This window comes from Salmo salar, chromosome 18 (genome assembly GCF_965601325.2).
Source record: "Salmo salar chromosome 18, fSalSal1, whole genome shotgun sequence".
NCBI classification, from domain to species: Eukaryota; Metazoa; Chordata; class Actinopteri; order Salmoniformes; family Salmonidae; genus Salmo; species Salmo salar.
The window spans coordinates 51,412,461-51,434,875 of NC_138308.1; positions in this window are offsets into that span (position 1 = coordinate 51,412,461).

Genomic DNA, 22,415 nt, shown 5'->3' on the forward strand with positions numbered 1-22,415 from the left:
TCAACAACCAGGTCAGACACAGTTCAACAACAACCAGGTCAGACTCAGTTCATCAACAACCAGGTCAGACTCAGTTCATCAACAACCAGGTTAAACACAGTTCATCAACAACCTGGTCAGACACAGTTCATCAACAACCAGGTCAGGTCAGACACAGTTCAACAACAACCAGGTCAGACACAGTTCATACACAACCAGGTCAGACACAGTTCATCAACAACCAGGTAAGACTCAGTTCAACAACAACCAGGTCAGACTCAGTTCATCAACAACCAGGTCAGTCACAGTTCATCAACAACCAAGTCAGACACAGTTCATCAACAACCAGGTCAGACTCAGTTAATCAACAACCAGGTCAGACACAGTTCAACAACAACCAGGTCAGACACAGTTCATCAACAACCAGGTCAGACTCAGTTCAACAACAACCACGTCAGGTCAGACACAGTTCATCAACAACCAGGTCAGACTCAGTTAATCAACAACCAGGTCAGACACAGTTCATCAACAACCAGGTCAGACACAGTTCAACAACAACCAGGTCAGACACAGTTCAACAACAACCAGGTCAGACACAGTTCATCAACAACCAGGTCAGACAGTTCATCAACAACCAGGTCAGACACAGTTCATCAACAACCAGGTCAGACTCAGTTCAACAACAACCAGGTCAGACTCAGTTCATCAACAACCAGGTCAGACACAATTCATCAACAACCAGGTCAGACACAGTTCATCAACAACCAGGTCAGACTCAGTTCATCAACAACCAGGTCAGACTCAGTTCATCAACAACCAGGTCAGACTCAGTTCATCAACAACCAGGTTAAACACAGTTCATCAACAATCAGGTCAGACTCAGTTCAACAACCAGGTCAGACTCAGTTCATCAACAACCAGGTCAGACTCAGTTCATCAACAACCAGGTCAGACACAGTTCATCAACAACCAGGTCAGACACAGTTCATCAACAACCAGGTCAGACTCAGTTCATCAACAACCAGGTCAGACTCAGTTCATCAACAACCAGGTCAGACTCAGTTCATCAACAACCAGGTTAAACACAGTTCATCAACAACCAGGTCAGACTCAGTTCAACAACCAGGTCAGACTCAGTTCATCAACAACCAGGTCAGACTCAGTTCATCAACAACCAGGTCAGACACAGTTCATCAACAACCAGGTCAGCCTCAGTTCATCAACAACCAGGTCAGACACAGTTCAACAACAACCAGGTCAGACACAGTTCATCAACAACCAGGTCAGACACAGTTCATCAACAACGAGGTCAGACTCAGTTCATCAACAACCAGGTCAGACACAGTTCATCAACAACCAGGTCAGCCTCAGTTCATCAACAACCAGGTCAGACACAGTTCAACAACAACCAGGTCAGACACAGTTCATCAACAACCAGGTCAGACACAGTTCATCAACAACGAGGTCAGACTCAGTTCATCAACAACCAGGTCAGTCACAGTTCATCAACAACCAGGTCAGACACAGTTCATCAACAACCAGGTCAGCCTCAGTTCATCAACAACCAGGTCAGACACAGTTCAACAACAACCAGGTCAGACACAGTTCATCAACAACCAGGTCAGACTCAGTTCAACAACAACTAGGTCAGGTCAGACATAGTTCATCAACAACCAGGTCAGACTCAGTTAATCAACAACCAGGTCAGACACAGTTCATCAACAACCAGGTCAGACACAGTTCAACAACAACCAGGTCAGCCTCAGTTCATCAACAACCAGGTCAGACACAGTTCAACAACAACCAGGTCAGACACAGTTCATCAACAACCAGGTCAGACTCAGTTCAACAACAACTAGGTCAGGTCAGACATAGTTCATCAACAACCAGGTCAGACTCAGTTAATCAACAACCAGGTCAGACTCAGTTCATCAACAACCAGGTCAGACTCAGTTCATCAACAACCAGGTTAAACAAAGTTCATCAACAACCAGGTCAGACTCAGTTCAACAACCAGGTCAGACTCAGTTCATCAACAACCAGGTCAGACTCAGTTCATCAACAACCAGGTCAGACACAGTTCATCAACAACCAGGTCAGCCTCAGTTCATCAACAACCAGGTCAGACACAGTTCATCAACAACCAGGTCAGACTCAGTTCAACAACAACCAGGTCAGACTCAGTTCATCAACAACCAGGTCAGACACAATTCATCAACAACCAGGTCAGACACAGTTCATCAACAACCAGGTCAGACTCAGTTCATCAACAACCAGGTCAGACTCAGTTCATCAACAACCAGGTCAGACTCAGTTCATCAACAACCAGGTTAAACACAGTTCATCAACAACCAGGTCAGACTCAGTTCAACAACCAGGTCAGACTCAGTTCATCAACAACCAGGTCAGACTCAGTTCATCAACAACCAGGTCAGAGACAGTTCATCAACAACCAGGTCAGTCACAGTTCATCAACAACCAGGTCAGACACAGTTCATCAACAACCAGGTCAGACTCAGTTCATCAACAACCAGGTCAGACTCAGTTCATCAACAACCAGGTCAGACACAGTTCATCAACAACCAGGTCAGCCTCAGTTCATCAACAACCAGGTCAGACACAGTTCATCAACAACCAGGTCAGACACAGTTCATCAACAACCAGGTCAGACTCAGTTCATCAACAACCAGGTCAGACTCAGTTCATCAACAACCAGGTCAGACTCAGTTCATCAACAACCAGGTTAAACACAGTTCATCAACAACCAGGTCAGACTCAGTTCAACAACCAGGTCAGACTCAGTTCATCAACAACCAGGTCAGACTCAGTTCATCAACAACCAGGTCAGACACAGTTCATCAACAACCAGGTCAGCCTCAGTTCATCAACAACCAGGTCAGACACAGTTCATCAACAACCAGGTCAGACTCAGTTCAACAACAACCAGGTCAGACTCAGTTCATCAACAACCAGGTCAGACACAATTCATCAACAACCAGGTCAGACACAGTTCATCAACAACCAGGTCAGACTCAGTTCATCAACAACCAGGTCAGACTCAGTTCATCAACAACCAGGTCAGACTCAGTTCATCAACAACCAGGTTAAACACAGTTCATCAACAACCAGGTCAGACTCAGTTCAACAACCAGGTCAGACTCAGTTCATCAACAACCAGGTCAGACTCAGTTCATCAACAACCAGGTCAGAGACAGTTCATCAACAACCAGGTCAGTCACAGTTCATCAACAACCAGGTCAGACACAGTTCATCAACAACCAGGTCAGACTCAGTTCATCAACAACCAGGTCAGACTCAGTTCATCAACAACCAGGTCAGACACAGTTCAACAACCAGGTCAGACTCAGTTCATCAACAACCAGGTCAGACTCAGTTTATCAACAACCAGGTCAGACTCAGTTCATCAACAACCAGGTCAGACTCAGTTCATCAACAACCAGGTCAGACTCAGTTCATCAACAACCAGGTCAGACACAATTCATCAACAACCAGGTTAGACACAGTTCATCAACAACCAGGTCAGACACAGTTAATCAACAACCAGGTCAGACTCAGTTCATCAACAACCAGGTCAGACTCAGTTCATCAACAACCAGGTCAGACTCAGTTCATCAACAACCAGGTCAGACACAATTCATCAACAACCAGGTTAAACACAGTTCATCAACAACCAGGTCAGACACAGTTCAACAACAACCAGGTCAGACTCAGTTCATCAACAACCAGGTCAGACTCAGTTCATCAACAACCAGGTTAAACACAGTTCATCAACAACCTGGTCAGACACAGTTCATCAACAACCAGGTCAGGTCAGACACAGTTCAACAACAACCAGGTCAGACACAGTTCATACACAACCAGGTCAGACACAGTTCATCAACAACCAGGTAAGACTCAGTTCAACAACAACCAGGTCAGACTCAGTTCATCAACAACCAGGTCAGTCACAGTTCATCAACAACCAAGTCAGACACAGTTCATCAACAACCAGGTCAGACTCAGTTAATCAACAACCAGGTCAGACACAGTTCAACAACAACCAGGTCAGACACAGTTCAACAACAACCAGGTCAGAGACAGTTCATCAACAACCAGGTCAGTCACAGTTCATCAACAACCAGGTCAGACACAGTTCATCAACAACCAGGTCAGACTCAGTTCATCAACAACCAGGTCAGACTCAGTTCATCAACAACCAGGTCAGACACAGTTCAACAACCAGGTCAGACTCAGTTCATCAACAACCAGGTCAGACTCAGTTTATCAACAACCAGGTCAGACTCAGTTCATCAACAACCAGGTCAGACTCAGTTCATCAACAACCAGGTCAGACTCAGTTCATCAACAACCAGGTCAGACACAATTCATCAACAACCAGGTTAGACACAGTTCATCAACAACCAGGTCAGACACAGTTAATCAACAACCAGGTCAGACTCAGTTCATCAACAACCAGGTCAGACTCAGTTCATCAACAACCAGGTCAGACTCAGTTCATCAACAACCAGGTCAGACACAATTCATCAACAACCAGGTTAAACACAGTTCATCAACAACCAGGTCAGACACAGTTCAACAACAACCAGGTCAGACTCAGTTCATCAACAACCAGGTCAGACTCAGTTCATCAACAACCAGGTTAAACACAGTTCATCAACAACCTGGTCAGACACAGTTCATCAACAACCAGGTCAGGTCAGACACAGTTCAACAACAACCAGGTCAGACACAGTTCATACACAACCAGGTCAGACACAGTTCATCAACAACCAGGTAAGACTCAGTTCAACAACAACCAGGTCAGACTCAGTTCATCAACAACCAGGTCAGTCACAGTTCATCAACAACCAAGTCAGACACAGTTCATCAACAACCAGGTCAGACTCAGTTAATCAACAACCAGGTCAGACACAGTTCAACAACAACCAGGTCAGACACAGTTCATCAACAACCAGGTCAGACTCAGTTCAACAACAACCACGTCAGGTCAGACACAGTTCATCAACAACCAGGTCAGACTCAGTTAATCAACAACCAGGTCAGACACAGTTCATCAACAACCAGGTCAGACACAGTTCAACAACAACCAGGTCAGACACAGTTCAACAACAACCAGGTCAGACACAGTTCATCAACAACCAGGTCAGACAGTTCATCAACAACCAGGTCAGACACAGTTCATCAACAACCAGGTCAGACTCAGTTCAACAACAACCAGGTCAGACTCAGTTCATCAACAACCAGGTCAGACACAATTCATCAACAACCAGGTCAGACACAGTTCATCAACAACCAGGTCAGACTCAGTTCATCAACAACCAGGTCAGACTCAGTTCATCAACAACCAGGTCAGACTCAGTTCATCAACAACCAGGTTAAACACAGTTCATCAACAATCAGGTCAGACTCAGTTCAACAACCAGGTCAGACTCAGTTCATCAACAACCAGGTCAGACTCAGTTCATCAACAACCAGGTCAGACACAGTTCATCAACAACCAGGTCAGACACAGTTCATCAACAACCAGGTCAGACTCAGTTCATCAACAACCAGGTCAGACTCAGTTCATCAACAACCAGGTCAGACTCAGTTCATCAACAACCAGGTTAAACACAGTTCATCAACAACCAGGTCAGACTCAGTTCAACAACCAGGTCAGACTCAGTTCATCAACAACCAGGTCAGACTCAGTTCATCAACAACCAGGTCAGACACAGTTCATCAACAACCAGGTCAGCCTCAGTTCATCAACAACCAGGTCAGACACAGTTCAACAACAACCAGGTCAGACACAGTTCATCAACAACCAGGTCAGACACAGTTCATCAACAACGAGGTCAGACTCAGTTCATCAACAACCAGGTCAGACACAGTTCATCAACAACCAGGTCAGCCTCAGTTCATCAACAACCAGGTCAGACACAGTTCAACAACAACCAGGTCAGACACAGTTCATCAACAACCAGGTCAGACACAGTTCATCAACAACGAGGTCAGACTCAGTTCATCAACAACCAGGTCAGTCACAGTTCATCAACAACCAGGTCAGACACAGTTCATCAACAACCAGGTCAGCCTCAGTTCATCAACAACCAGGTCAGACACAGTTCAACAACAACCAGGTCAGACACAGTTCATCAACAACCAGGTCAGACTCAGTTCAACAACAACTAGGTCAGGTCAGACATAGTTCATCAACAACCAGGTCAGACTCAGTTAATCAACAACCAGGTCAGACACAGTTCATCAACAACCAGGTCAGACACAGTTCAACAACAACCAGGTCAGCCTCAGTTCATCAACAACCAGGTCAGACACAGTTCAACAACAACCAGGTCAGACACAGTTCATCAACAACCAGGTCAGACTCAGTTCAACAACAACTAGGTCAGGTCAGACATAGTTCATCAACAACCAGGTCAGACTCAGTTAATCAACAACCAGGTCAGACTCAGTTCATCAACAACCAGGTCAGACTCAGTTCATCAACAACCAGGTTAAACAAAGTTCATCAACAACCAGGTCAGACTCAGTTCAACAACCAGGTCAGACTCAGTTCATCAACAACCAGGTCAGACTCAGTTCATCAACAACCAGGTCAGACACAGTTCATCAACAACCAGGTCAGCCTCAGTTCATCAACAACCAGGTCAGACACAGTTCATCAACAACCAGGTCAGACTCAGTTCAACAACAACCAGGTCAGACTCAGTTCATCAACAACCAGGTCAGACACAATTCATCAACAACCAGGTCAGACACAGTTCATCAACAACCAGGTCAGACTCAGTTCATCAACAACCAGGTCAGACTCAGTTCATCAACAACCAGGTCAGACTCAGTTCATCAACAACCAGGTTAAACACAGTTCATCAACAACCAGGTCAGACTCAGTTCAACAACCAGGTCAGACTCAGTTCATCAACAACCAGGTCAGACTCAGTTCATCAACAACCAGGTCAGAGACAGTTCATCAACAACCAGGTCAGTCACAGTTCATCAACAACCAGGTCAGACACAGTTCATCAACAACCAGGTCAGACTCAGTTCATCAACAACCAGGTCAGACTCAGTTCATCAACAACCAGGTCAGACACAGTTCAACAACCAGGTCAGACTCAGTTCATCAACAACCAGGTCAGACTCAGTTTATCAACAACCAGGTCAGACTCAGTTCATCAACAACCAGGTCAGACTCAGTTCATCAACAACCAGGTCAGACTCAGTTCATCAACAACCAGGTCAGACACAATTCATCAACAACCAGGTTAGACACAGTTCATCAACAACCAGGTCAGACACAGTTAATCAACAACCAGGTCAGACTCAGTTCATCAACAACCAGGTCAGACTCAGTTCATCAACAACCAGGTCAGACTCAGTTCATCAACAACCAGGTCAGACACAATTCATCAACAACCAGGTTAAACACAGTTCATCAACAACCAGGTCAGACACAGTTCAACAACAACCAGGTCAGACTCAGTTCATCAACAACCAGGTCAGACTCAGTTCATCAACAACCAGGTTAAACACAGTTCATCAACAACCTGGTCAGACACAGTTCATCAACAACCAGGTCAGGTCAGACACAGTTCAACAACAACCAGGTCAGACACAGTTCATACACAACCAGGTCAGACACAGTTCATCAACAACCAGGTAAGACTCAGTTCAACAACAACCAGGTCAGACACAGTTCATCAACAACCAGGTCAGACACAGTTCATCAACAACGAGGTCAGACTCAGTTCATCAACAACCAGGTCAGTCACAGTTCATCAACAACCAGGTCAGACACAGTTCATCAACAACCAGGTCAGCCTCAGTTCATCAACAACCAGGTCAGACACAGTTCAACAACAACCAGGTCAGACACAGTTCATCAACAACCAGGTCAGACTCAGTTCAACAACAACTAGGTCAGGTCAGACATAGTTCATCAACAACCAGGTCAGACTCAGTTAATCAACAACCAGGTCAGACACAGTTCATCAACAACCAGGTCAGACACAGTTCAACAACAACCAGGTCAGACACAGTTCAACAACAACCAGGTCAGACACAGTTCATCAACAACCAGGTCAGACAGTTCATCAACAACCAGGTTAAACACAGTTCATCAACAACCAGGTCAGACTCAGTTCATCAACAACCAGGTCAGACACAGTTCAACAACAACCAGGTCAGACTCAGTTCATCAACAACTAGGTCAGACTCAGTTCATCAACAACCAGGTTAAACACAGTTCAACAACAACCAGGTCAGACTCAGTTCATCAACAACCAGGTTAAACACAGTTCATCAACTACCAGGTCAGACTCAGTTCATCAACAACCAGGTCAGACACAGTTCAACAACAACCAGGTCAGACTCAGTTAATCAACAACCAGGTCAGACACAGTTCAACAACAACCAGGTCAGACACAGTTCATCAACAACCAGGTCAGACAGTTCATCAACAACCAGGTCAGACACAGTTCATCAACAACCAGGTCAGACTCAGTTCAACAACAACCAGGTCAGACTCAGTTCATCAACAACCAGGTCAGACTCAGTTCAACAACCAGGTCAGACACAGTTCAACAACCAGGTCAGACTCAGTTCATCAACAACTAGTTCAGACTCAGTTCATCAACAACCAGGTCATACTCAGTTCATCAACAACCAGGTCAGACACAATTCATCAACAACCAGGTCAGACACAGTTCATCAACAACCAGGTCAGAGACAGTTCATCAACAACCAGGTCAGTCACAGTTCATCAACAACCAGGTCAGACACAGTTCATCAACAACCAGGTCAGACTCAGTTCATCAACAACCAGGTCAGACTCAGTTCATCAACAACCAGGTCAGACACAGTTCAACAACCAGGTCAGACTCAGTTCATCAACAACCAGGTCAGACTCAGTTCATCAACAACCAGGTCAGACTCAGTTCATCAACAACCAGGTCAGACTCAGTTCATCAACAACCAGGTCAGACACAATTCATCAACAACCAGGTTAGACACAGTTCATCAACAACCAGGTCAGAGACAGTTCATCAACAACCAGGTCAGTCACAGTTCATCAACAACCAGGTCAGACACAGTTCATCAACAACCAGGTCAGACTCAGTTCATCAACAACCAGGACAGACTCAGTTCATCAACAACCAGGTCAGACACAGTTCAACAACCAGGTCAGACTCAGTTCATCAACAACCAGGTCAGACTCAGTTTATCAACAACCAGGTCAGACTCAGTTCATCAACAACCAGGTCAGACTCAGTTCATCAACAACCAGGTCAGACTCAGTTCATCAACAACCAGGTCAGACACAATTCATCAACAACCAGGTTAGACACAGTTCATCAACAACCAGGTCAGACACAGTTAATCAACAACCAGGTCAGACTCAGTTCATCAACAACCAGGTCAGACTCAGTTCATCAACAACCAGGTCAGACTCAGTTCATCAACAACCAGGTCAGACACAATTCATCAACTACCAGGTTAAACACAGTTCATCAACAACCAGGTCAGACACAGTTCAACAACAACCAGGTCAGACTCAGTTCATCAACAACCAGGTCAGACTCAGTTCATCAACAACCAGGTTAAACACAGTTCATCAACAACCAGGTCAGACACAGTTCATCAACAACCAGGTCAGGTCAGACACAGTTCAACAACAACCAGGTCAGACACAGTTCATACACAACCAGGTCAGACACAGTTCATCAACAACCAGGTCAGACTCAGTTCAACAACAACCAGGTCAGACTTAGTTCATCAACAACCAGGTCAGTCACAGTTCATCAACAACCAGGTCAGACACAGTTCATCAACAACCAGGTCAGACTCAGTTAATCAACAACCAGGTCAGACACAGTTCAACAACAACCAGGTCAGACTCAGTTCATCAACAACCAGGTCAGACTCAGTTCATCAACAACCAGGTTAAACACAGTTCATCAACAACCAGGTCAGACACAGTTCATCAACAACCAGGTCAGGTCAGACACAGTTCAACAACAACCAGGTCAGACACAGTTCATACACAACCAGGTCAGACACAGTTCATCAACAACCAGGTCAGACTCAGTTCAACAACAACCAGGTCAGACTTAGTTCATCAACAACCAGGTCAGTCACAGTTCATCAACAACCAGGTCAGACACAGTTCATCAACAACCAGGTCAGACTCAGTTAATCAACAACCAGGTCAGACACAGTTCAACAACAACCAGGTCAGACACAGTTCATCAACAACCAGGTCAGACTCAGTTCAACAACAACCAGGTCAGGTCAGACACAGTTCATCAACAACCAGGTCAGACTCAGTTAATCAACAACCAGGTCAGACACAGTTCATCAACAACCAGGTCAGACACAGTTCAACAACAACCAGGTCAGACACAGTTCAACAACAACCAGGTCAGACACAGTTCATCAACAACCAGGTCAGACAGTTCATCAACAACCAGGTCAGACACAGTTCATCAACAACCAGGTCAGACTCAGTTCAACAACAACCAGGTCAGACTCAGTTCATCAACAACCAGGTCAGACACAATTCATCAACAACCAGGTCAGACACAGTTCATCAACAACCAGGTCAGACTCAGTTCATCAACAACCAGGTCAGACTCAGTTCATCAACAACCAGGTCAGACTCAGTTCATCAACAACCAGGTTAAACACAGTTCATCAACAACCAGGTCAGACTCAGTTCAACAACCAGGTCAGACTCAGTTCATCAGCAACCAGGTCAGACTCAGTTCATCAACAACCAGGTCAGACACAGTTCATCAACAACCAGGTCAGACACAGTTCATCAACAACCAGGTCAGACTCAGTTCATCAACAACCAGGTCAGACTCAGTTCATCAACAACCAGGTCAGACTCAGTTCATCAACAACCAGGTTAAACACAGTTCATCAACAACCAGGTCAGACTCAGTTCAACAACCAGGTCAGACTCAGTTCATCAACAACCAGGTCAGACTCAGTTCATCAACAACCAGGTCAGACACAGTTCATCAACAACCAGGTCAGCCACAGTTCATCAACAACCAGGTCAGACACAGTTCAACAACAACCAGGTCAGACACAGTTCATCAACAACCAGGTCAGACACAGTTCATCAACAACCAGGTCAGACTCAGTTCATCAACAACCAGGTCAGTCACAGTTCATCAACAACCAGGTCATACACAGTTCATCAACAACCAGGTCAGCCTCAGTTCATCAACAACCAGGTCAGACACAGTTCAACAACAACCAGGTCAGACACAGTTCATCAACAACCAGGTCAGACTCAGTTCAACAACAACTAGGTCAGGTCAGACATAGTTCATCAACAACCAGGTCAGACTCAGTTAATCAACAACCAGGTCAGACACAGTTCATCAACAACCAGGTCAGACACAGTTCAACAACAACCAGGTCAGACACAGTTCAACAACAACCAGGTCAGACACAGTTCATCAACAACCAGGTCAGACAGTTCATCAACAACCAGGTTAAACACAGTTCATCAACAACCAGGTCAGACTCAGTTCATCAACAACCAGGTCAGACACAGTTCAACAACAACCAGGTCAGACTCAGTTCATCAACAACTAGGTCAGACTCAGTTCATCAACAACCAGGTTAAACACAGTTCAACAACAACCAGGTCAGACTCAGTTCATCAACAACCAGGTTAAACACAGTTCATCAACTACCAGGTCAGACTCAGTTCATCAACAACCAGGTCAGACACAGTTCAACAACAACCAGGTCAGACTCAGTTAATCAACAACCAGGTCAGACACAGTTCAACAACAACCAGGTCAGACACAGTTCATCAACAACCAGGTCAGACAGTTCATCAACAACCAGGTCAGACACAGTTCATCAACAACCAGGTCAGACTCAGTTCAACAACAACCAGGTCAGACTCAGTTCATCAACAACCAGGTCAGACTCAGTTCATCAACAACCAGGTCAGACACAGTTCAACAACCAGGTCAGACTCAGTTCATCAACAACTAGTTCAGACTCAGTTCATCAACAACCAGGTCAGACTCAGTTCATCAACAACCAGGTCAGACACAATTCATCAACAACCAGGTCAGACACAGTTCATCAACAACCAGGTCAGAGACAGTTCATCAACAACCAGGTCAGTCACAGTTCATCAACAACCAGGTCAGACACAGTTCATCAACAACCAGGTCAGACTCAGTTCATCAACAACCAGGTCAGACTCAGTTCATCAACAACCAGGTCAGACACAGTTCAACAACCAGGTCAGACTCAGTTCATCAACAACCAGGTCAGACTCAGTTCATCAACAACCAGGTCAGACTCAGTTCATCAACAACCAGGTCAGACTCAGTTCATCAACAACCAGGTCAGACTCAGTTCATCAACAACCAGGTCAGACACAATTCATCAACAACCAGGTTAGACACAGTTCATCAACAACCAGGTCAGACACAATTAATCAACAACCAGGTCAGACTCAGTTCATCAACAACCAGGTCAGACTCAGTTCATCAACAACCAGGTCAGACACAATTCATCAACAACCAGGTTAAACACAGTTCATCAACAACCGGGTCAGACACAGTTCAACAACAACCAGGTCAGACTCAGTTCATCAACAACCAGGTCAGACTCAGTTCATCAACAACCAGGTTAAACACAGTTCATCAACAACCAGGTCAGACACAGTTCATCAACAACCAGGTCAGGTCAGACACAGTTCAACAACAACCAGGTCAGACACAGTTCATCAACAACCAGGTCAGGTCAGACACAGTTCAACAACAACCAGGTCAGACACAGTTCATCAACAACCAGGTCAGACACAGTTCATCAACAACCAGGTCAGACTCAGTTAATCAACAACCAGGTCAGACACAGTTCAACAACAACCAGGTCAGACACAGTTCATCAACAACCAGGTCAGACTCAGTTCAACAACAACCAGTTCAGGTGAGACACAGTTCATCAACAACCAGGTCAGACTCAGTTAATCAACAACCAGGTCAGACACAGTTCATCAACAACCAGGTCAGACACAGTTCAACAACAACCAGGTCAGACACAGTTCAACAACAACCAGGTCAGACACAGTTCATCAACAACCAGGTCAGACAGTTCATCAACAACCAGGTGAAACACAGTTCATCAACAACCAGGTCAGACACAGTTCATCAACAACCAGGTCAGGTCAGACACAGTTCAACAACAACCAGGTCAGACACAGTTCATACACAACCAGGTCAGACACAGTTCATCAACAACCAGGTCAGACTCAGTTCAACAACAACCAGGTCAGACTCAGTTCATCAACAACCAGGTCAGACTCAGTTCATCAACAACCAGGTCAGACACAGTTCAACAACCAGGTCAGACTCAGTTCATCAACAACTAGTTCAGACTCAGTTCATCAACAACCAGGTCAGACTCAGTTCATCAACAACCAGGTCAGACACAATTCATCAACAACCAGGTCAGACACAGTTCATCAACAACCAGGTCAGAGACAGTTCATCAACAACCAGGTCAGTCACAGTTCATCAACAACCAGGTCAGACACAGTTCATCAACAACCAGGTCAGACACAGTTCAACAACAACCAGGTCAGACTCAGTTCATCAACAACCAGGTCAGACTCAGTTCATCAACAACCAGGTTAAACACAGTTCATCAACAACCAGGTCAGACACAGTTCATCAACAACCAAGTCAGGTCAGACACAGTTCTACAACAACCAGGTCAGACACAGTTCATACACAACCAGGTCAGACACAGTTCATCAACAAACAGGTCAGACTCAGTTCAACAACAACCAGGTCAGACTCAGTTCATCAACAACAAGGTCAGTCACAGTTCATCAACAACCAGGTCAGACACAGTTCATCAACAACCAGGTCAGACTCAGTTAATCAACAACCAGGTCAGACACAGTTCAACAACAACCAGGTCAGACACAGTTCATCAACAACCAGGTCAGACTCAGTTCAACAACAACCAGGTCAGGTCAGACACAGTTCATCAACAACCAGGTCAGACTCAGTTAATCAACAACCAGGTCAGACACAGTTCATCAACAACCAGGTCAGACGCAGTTCAACAACAACCAGGTCAGACACAGTTCATCAACAACCAGGTCAGACAGTTCATCAACAACCAGGTAAAACACAGTTCATCAACAACCAGGTCAGGTCAGACACAGTTCAACAACAACCAGGTCAGACACAGTTCATACACAACCAGGTCAGACACAGTTCATCAACAACCAGGTCAGACTCAGTTCAACAACAACCAGGTCAGACTCAGTTCATCAACAACCAGGTCAGACACAATTCATCAACAACCAGGTCAGACACAGTTCATCAACAACCAGGTCAGACTCAGTTCATCAACAACCAGGTCAGACTCAGTTCATCAACAACCAGGTCAGACTCAGTTCATCAACAACCAGGTTAAACACAGTTCATCAACAACCAGGTCAGACTCAGTTCAACAACCAGGTCAGACTCAGTTCATCAACAACCAGGTCAGACTCAGTTCATCAACAACCAGGTCAGACACAATTCATCAACAACCAGGTCAGACACAGTTCATCAACAAACAGGTCAGAGACAGTTCATCAACAACCAGGTCAGTCACAGTTCATCAACAACCAGGTCAGACACAGTTCATCAACAACCAGGTCAGCCTCAGTTCATCAACAACCAGGTCAGACACAGTTCAACAACAACCAGGTCAGACACAGTTCATCAACAACCAGGTCAGACACAGTTCATCAACAACCAAGTCAGACTCAGTTCAACAACCAGGTCAGACTCAGTTCATCAACAACCAGGTCAGACTCAGTTCATCAACAACCAGGTCAGTCACAGTTCATCAACAACCAGGTCAGACAGGTAAAACACAGTTCATCAACAACCAGGTCAGGTCAGACACAGTTCAACAACAACCAGGTCAGACACAGTTCATACACAACCAGGTCAGACACAGTTCATCAACAACCAGGTCAGACTCAGTTCAACAACAACCAGGTCAGACTCAGTTCATCAACAACCAGGTCAGACACAGTTCATCAACAACCAGGTCAGACTCAGTTCATCAACAACCAGGTCAGACTCAGTTCATCAACAACCAGGTCAGACACAGTTCATCAACAACCAGGTTAAACACAGTTCATCAACAACCAGGTCAGACTCAGTTCAACAACCAGGTCAGACTCAGTTCATCAACAACCAGGTCAGACTCAGTTCATCAACAACCAGGTCAGACACAATTCATCAACAACCAGGTCAGACACAGTTCATCAACAAACAGGTCAGAGACAGTTCATCAACAACCAGGTCAGTCACAGTTCATCAACAACCAGGTCAGACACAGTTCATCAACAACCAGGTCAGCCTCAGTTCATCAACAACCAGGTCAGACACAGTTCAACAACAACCAGGTCAGACACAGTTCATCAACAACCAGGTCAGACACAGTTCATCAACAACCAAGTCAGACTCAGTTCAACAACCAGGTCAGACTCAGTTCATCAACAACCAGGTCAGACTCAGTTAATCAACAACCAGGTCAGACACAGTTCATCAACAACCAGGTCAGACACAGTTCAACAACAACCAGGTCAGACACAGTTCAACAACAACCAGGTCAGACACAGTTCATCAACAACCAGGTCAGACAGTTCATCAACAACCAGGTGAAACACAGTTTATCAACAACCAGGTCAGACACAGTTCATCAACAACCAGGTCAGGTCAGACACAGTTCAACAACAACCAGGTCAGACACAGTTCATACACAACCAGGTCAGACACAATTCATCAACAACCAGGTCAGACTCAGTTCAACAACAACCAGGTCAGACTCAGTTCATCAACAACCAGGTCAGACTCAGTTCATCAACAACCAGGTCAGACACAGTTCAACAACCAGGTCAGACTCAGTTCATCAACAACTAGTTCAGACTCAGTTCATCAACAACCAGGTCAGACTCAGTTCATCAACAACCAGGTCAGACACAATTCATCAACAACCAGGTCAGACACAGTTCATCAACAACCAGGTCAGAGACAGTTCATCAACAACCAGGTCAGTCACAGTTCATCAACAACCAGGTCAGACACAGTTCATCAACAACCAGGTCAGACACAGTTCAACAACAACCAGGTCAGACTCAGTTCATCAACAACCAGGTCAGACTCAGTTCATCAACAACCAGGTTAAACACAGTTCATCAACAACCAGGTCAGACACAGTTCATCAACAACCAAGTCAGGTCAGACACAGTTCAACAACAACCAGGTCAGACACAGTTCATACACAACCAGGTCAGACACAGTTCATCAACAAACAGGTCAGACTCAGTTCAACAACAACCAGGTCAGACTCAGTTCATCAACAACCAGGTCAGTCACAGTTCATCAACAACCAGGTCAGACACAGTTCATCAACAACCAGGTCAGACTCAGTTAATCAACAACCAGGTCAGACACAGTTCAACAACAACCAGGTCAGACACAGTTCATCAACAACCAGGTCAGACTCAGTTCAACAACAACCAGGTCAGGTCCGACACAGTTCATCAACAACCAGGTCAGACTCAGTTAATCAACAACCAGGTCACACACAGTTCATCAACAACCAGGTCAGACACAGTTCAACAACAACCAGGTCAGACACAGTTCATCAACAACCAGGTCAGACAGTTCATCAACAACCAGGTAAAACACAGTTCATCAACAACCAGGTCAGGTCAGACACAGTTCAACAACAACCAGGTCAGACACAGTTCATACACAACCAGGTCAGACACAGTTCATCAACAACCAGGTCAGACTCAGTTCAACAACAACCAGGTCAGACTCAGTTCATCAACAACCAGGTCAGACACAGTTCATCAACAACCAGGTTAAACACAGTTCATCAACAACCAGGTCAGACTCAGTTCAACAACCAGGTCAGACTCAGTTCATCAACAACCAGGTCAGACTCAGTTCATCAACAACCAGGTCAGACACAATTCATCAACAACCAGGTCAGACACAGTTCATCAACAAACAGGTCAGAGACAGTTCATCAACAACCAGGTCAGTCACAGTTCATCAACAACCAGGTCAGACACAGTTCATCAACAACCAGGTCAGCCTCAGTTCATCAACAACCAGGTCAGACACAGTTCAACAACAACCAGGTCAGACACAGTTCATCAACAACCAGGTCAGACACAGTTCATCAACAACCAAGTCAGACTCAGTTCAACAACCAGGTTTGACTCAGTTCATCAACAACCAGGTCAGACTCAGTTCATCAACAACCAGGTTAAACACAGTTCATCAACAACCAGGTCAGACACAGTTCATCAACAACCAGGTCAGGTCAGACACAGTTCAACAACAACCAGGTCAGACACAGTTCATACACAACCAGGTCAGACACAGTTCATCAACAACCAGGTCAGACTAAGTTCAACAACAACCAGGTCAGACTCAGTTCATCAACAACCAGGTCAGTCACAGTTCATCAACAACCAGGTCAGACACAGTTCATCAACAACCAGGTCAGACTCAGTTAATCAACAACCAGGTCAGACACAGTTCAACAACAACCAGGTCAGACACAGTTCATCAACAACCAGGTCAGACTCAGTTCAACAACAACCAGTTCAGGTGAGACACAGTTCATCAACAACCAGGTCAGACTCAGTTAATCAACAACCAGGTCAGACACAGTTCATCAACAACCAGGTCAGACACAGTTCAACAACAACCAGGTCAGACACAGTTCAACAACAACCAGGTCAGACACAGTTCATCAACAACCAGGTCAGACACAGTTCAACAACAACCAGGTCAGACACAGTTCATCAACAACCAGGTCAGACACAGTTCATCAACAACCAAGTCAGACTCAGTTCAACAACCAGGTCAGACTCAGTTCATCAACAACCAGGTCAGACTCAGTTCATCAACAACCAGTTTAAACACAGTTCATCAACAACCAGGTCAGACACAGTTCATCAACAACCAGGTCAGGTCAGACACAGTTCAACAACAACCAGGTCAGACACAGTTCATACACAACCAGGTCAGACACAGTTCATCAACAACCAGGTCAGACTAAGTTCAACAACAACCAGGTCAGACTCAGTTCATCAACAACCAGGTCAGTCACAGTTCATCAACAACCAGGTCAGACACAGTTCATCAACAACCAGGTCAGACTCAGTTAATCAACAACCAGGTCAGACACAGTTCAACAACAACCAGGTCAGACACAGTTCATCAACAACCAGGTTAGACTCAGTTCAACAACAACCAGTTCAGGTGAGACACAGTTCATCAACAACCAGGTCAGACTCAGTTAATCAACAACCAGGTCAGACACAGTTCATCAACAACCAGGTCAGACACAGTTCAACAACAACCAGGTCAGACACAGTTCAACAACAACCAGGTCAGACACAGTTCATCAACAACCAGGTCAGACAGTTCATCAACAACCAGGTGAAACACAGTTCATCAACAACCAGGTCAGACACAGTTCATCAACAACCAGGTCAGGTCAGACACAGTTCAACAACAACCAGGTCAGACACAGTTCATACACAACCAGGTCAGACACAATTCATCAACAACCAGGTCAGACTCAGTTCAACAACAACCAGGTCAGACTCAGTTCATCAACAACCAGGTCAGACTCAGTTCATCAACAACCAGGTCAGACACAGTTCAACAACCAGGTCAGACACAGTTCAACAACAACCAGGTCAGACTCAGTTCATCAACAACCAGGTCAGACTCAGTTCATCAACAACCAGGTTAAACACAGTTCATCAACAACCAGGTCAGACACAGTTCATCAACAACCAAGTCAGGTCAGACACAGTTCAACAACAACCAGGTCAGACACAGTTCATACACAACCAGGTCAGACACAGTTCATCAACAAACAGGTCAGACTCAGTTCAACAACAACCAGGTCAGACTCAGTTCATCAACAACCAGGTCAGTCACAGTTCATCAACAACCAGGTCAGACACAGTTCATCAACAACCAGGTCAGACTCAGTTCAACAACCAGGTCAGACTCAGTTCATCAACAACCAGGTCAGACTCAGTTCATCAACAACCAGGTCAGACACAATTCATCAACAACCAGGTCAGACACAGTTCATCAACAAACAGGTCAGAGACAGTTCATCAACAACCAGGTCAGTCACAGTTCATCAACAACCAGGTCAGACACAGTTCATCAACAACCAGGTCAGCCTCAGTTCATCAACAACCAGGTCAGACACAGTTCAACAACAACCAGGTCAGACACAGTTCATCAACAACCAGGTCAGACACAGTTCATCAACAACCAAGTCAGACTCAGTTCAACAACCAGGTTTGACTCAGTTCATCAACAACCAGGTCAGACTCAGTTCATCAACAACCAGGTTAAACACAGTTCATCAACAACCAGGTCAGACACAGTTCATCAACAACCAGGTCAGGTCAGACACAGTTCATCAACAACCAGGTTAAACACAGTTCATCAACAACCAGGTCAGACACAGTTCATCAACAACCAGGTCAGGTCAGACACAGTTCAACAACAACCAGGTCAGACACAGTTCATACACAACCAGGTCAGACACAGTTCATCAACAACCAGGTCAGACTAAGTTCAACAACAACCAGGTCAGACTCAGTTCATCAACAACCAGGTCAGTCACAGTTCATCAACAACCAGGTCAGACACAGTTCATCAACAACCAGGTCAGACTCAGTTAATCAACAACCAGGTCAGACACAGTTCAACAACAACCAGGTCAGACACAGTTCATCAACAACCAGGTCAGACTCAGTTCAACAACAACCAGTTCAGGTGAGACACAGTTCATCAACAACCAGGTCAGACTCAGTTAATCAACAACCAGGTCAGACACAGTTCATCAACAACCAGGTCAGACACAGTTCAACAACAACCAGGTCAGACACAGTTCAACAACAACCAGGTCAGACACAGTTCATCAACAACCAGGTCAGACACAGTTCAACAACAACCAGGTCAGACACAGTTCATCAACAACCAGGTCAGACACAGTTCATCAACAACCAAGTCAGACTCAGTTCAACAACCAGGTCAGACTCAGTTCATCAACAACCAGGTCAGACTCAGTTCATCAACAACCAGGTTAAACACAGTTCATCAACAACCAGGTCAGACACAGTTCATCAACAACCAGGTCAGGTCAGACACAGTTCAACAACAACCAGGTCAGACACAGTTCATACACAACCAGGTCAGACACAGTTCATCAACAACCAGGTCAGACTAAGTTCAACAACAACCAGGTCAGACTCAGTTCATCAACAACCAGGTCAGTCACAGTTCATCAACAACCAGGTCAGACACAGTTCATCAACAACCAGGTCAGACTCAGTTAATCAACAACCAGGTCAGACACAGTTCAACAACAACCAGGTCAGACACAGTTCATCAACAACCAGGTTAGACTCAGTTCAACAACAACCAGTTCAGGTGAGACACAGTTCATCAACAACCAGGTCAGACTCAGTTAATCAACAACCAGGTCAGACACAGTTCATCAACAACCAGGTCAGACACAGTTCAACAACAACCAGGTCAGACACAGTTCAACAACAACCAGGTCAGACACAGTTCATCAACAACCAGGTCAGACAGTTCATCAACAACCAGGTGAAACACAGTTCATCAACAACCAGGTCAGACACAGTTCATCAACAACCAGGTCAGGTCAGACACAGTTCAACAACAACCAGGTCAGACACAGTTCATACAAAACCAGGTCAGACACAATTCATCAACAACCAGGTCAGACTCAGTTCAACAACAACCAGGTCAGACTCAGTTCATCAACAACCAGGTCAGACTCAGTTCATCAACAACCAGGTCAGACACAGTTCAACAACCAGGTCAGACACAGTTCAACAACAACCAGGTCAGACTCAGTTCATACACAACCAGGTCAGACACAGTTCATCAACAACCAGGTCAGACTAAGTTCAACAACAACCAGGTCAGACTCAGTTCATCAACAACCAGGTCAGTCACAGTTCATCAACAACCAGGTCAGACACAGTTCATCAACAACCAGGTCAGACTCAGTTAATCAACAACCAGGTCAGACACAGTTCAACAACAACCAGGTCAGACACAGTTCATCAACAACCAGGTCAGACTCAGTTCAACAACAACCAGTTCAGGTGAGACACAGTTCATCAACAACCAGGTCAGACTCAGTTAATCAACAACCAGGTCAGACACAGTTCATCAACAACCAGGTCAGACACAGTTCAACAACAACCAGGTCAGACACAGTTCAACAACAACCAGGTCAGACACAGTTCATCAACAACCAGGTCAGACACAGTTCAACAACAACCAGGTCAGACACAGTTCATCAACAACCAGGTCTGACACAGTTCATCAACAACCAAGTCAGACTCAGTTCAACAACCAGGTCAGACTCAGTTCATCAACAACCAGGTCAGACTCAGTTCATCAACAACCAGGTTAAACACAGTTCATCAACAACCAGGTCAGACACAGTTCATCAACAACCAGGTCAGGTCAGACACAGTTCAACAACAACCAGGTCAGACACAGTTCATACACAACCAGGTCAGACACAGTTCATCAACAACCAGGTCAGACTAAGTTCAACAACAACCAGGTCAGACTCAGTTCATCAACAACCAGGTCAGTCACAGTTCATCAACAACCAGGTCAGACACAGTTCATCAACAACCAGGTCAGACTCAGTTAATCAACAACCAGGTCAGACACAGTTCAACAACAACCAGGTCAGACACAGTTCATCAACAACCAGGTTAGACTCAGTTCAACAACAACCAGTTCAGGTGAGACACAGTTCATCAACAACCAGGTCAGACTCAGTTAATCAACAACCAGGTCAGACACAGTTCATCAACAACCAGGTCAGACACAGTTCAACAACAACCAGGTCAGACAGTTCATCAACAACCAGGTGAAACACAGTTCATCAACAACCAGGTCAGACACAGTTCATCAACAACCAGGTCAGGTCAGACACAGTTCAACAACAACCAGGTCAGACACAGTTCATACACAACCAGGTCAGACACAATTCATCAACAACCAGGTCAGACTCAGTTCAACAACAACCAGGTCAGACTCAGTTCATCAACAACCAGGTCAGACTCAGTTCATCAACAACCAGGTCAGACACAGTTCAACAACCAGGTCAGACTCAGTTCATCAACAACTAGTTCAGACTCAGTTCATCAACAACCAGGTCAGACTCAGTTCATCAACAACCAGGTCAGACACAATTCATCAACAACCAGGTCAGACACAGTTCATCAACAACCAGGTCAGAGACAG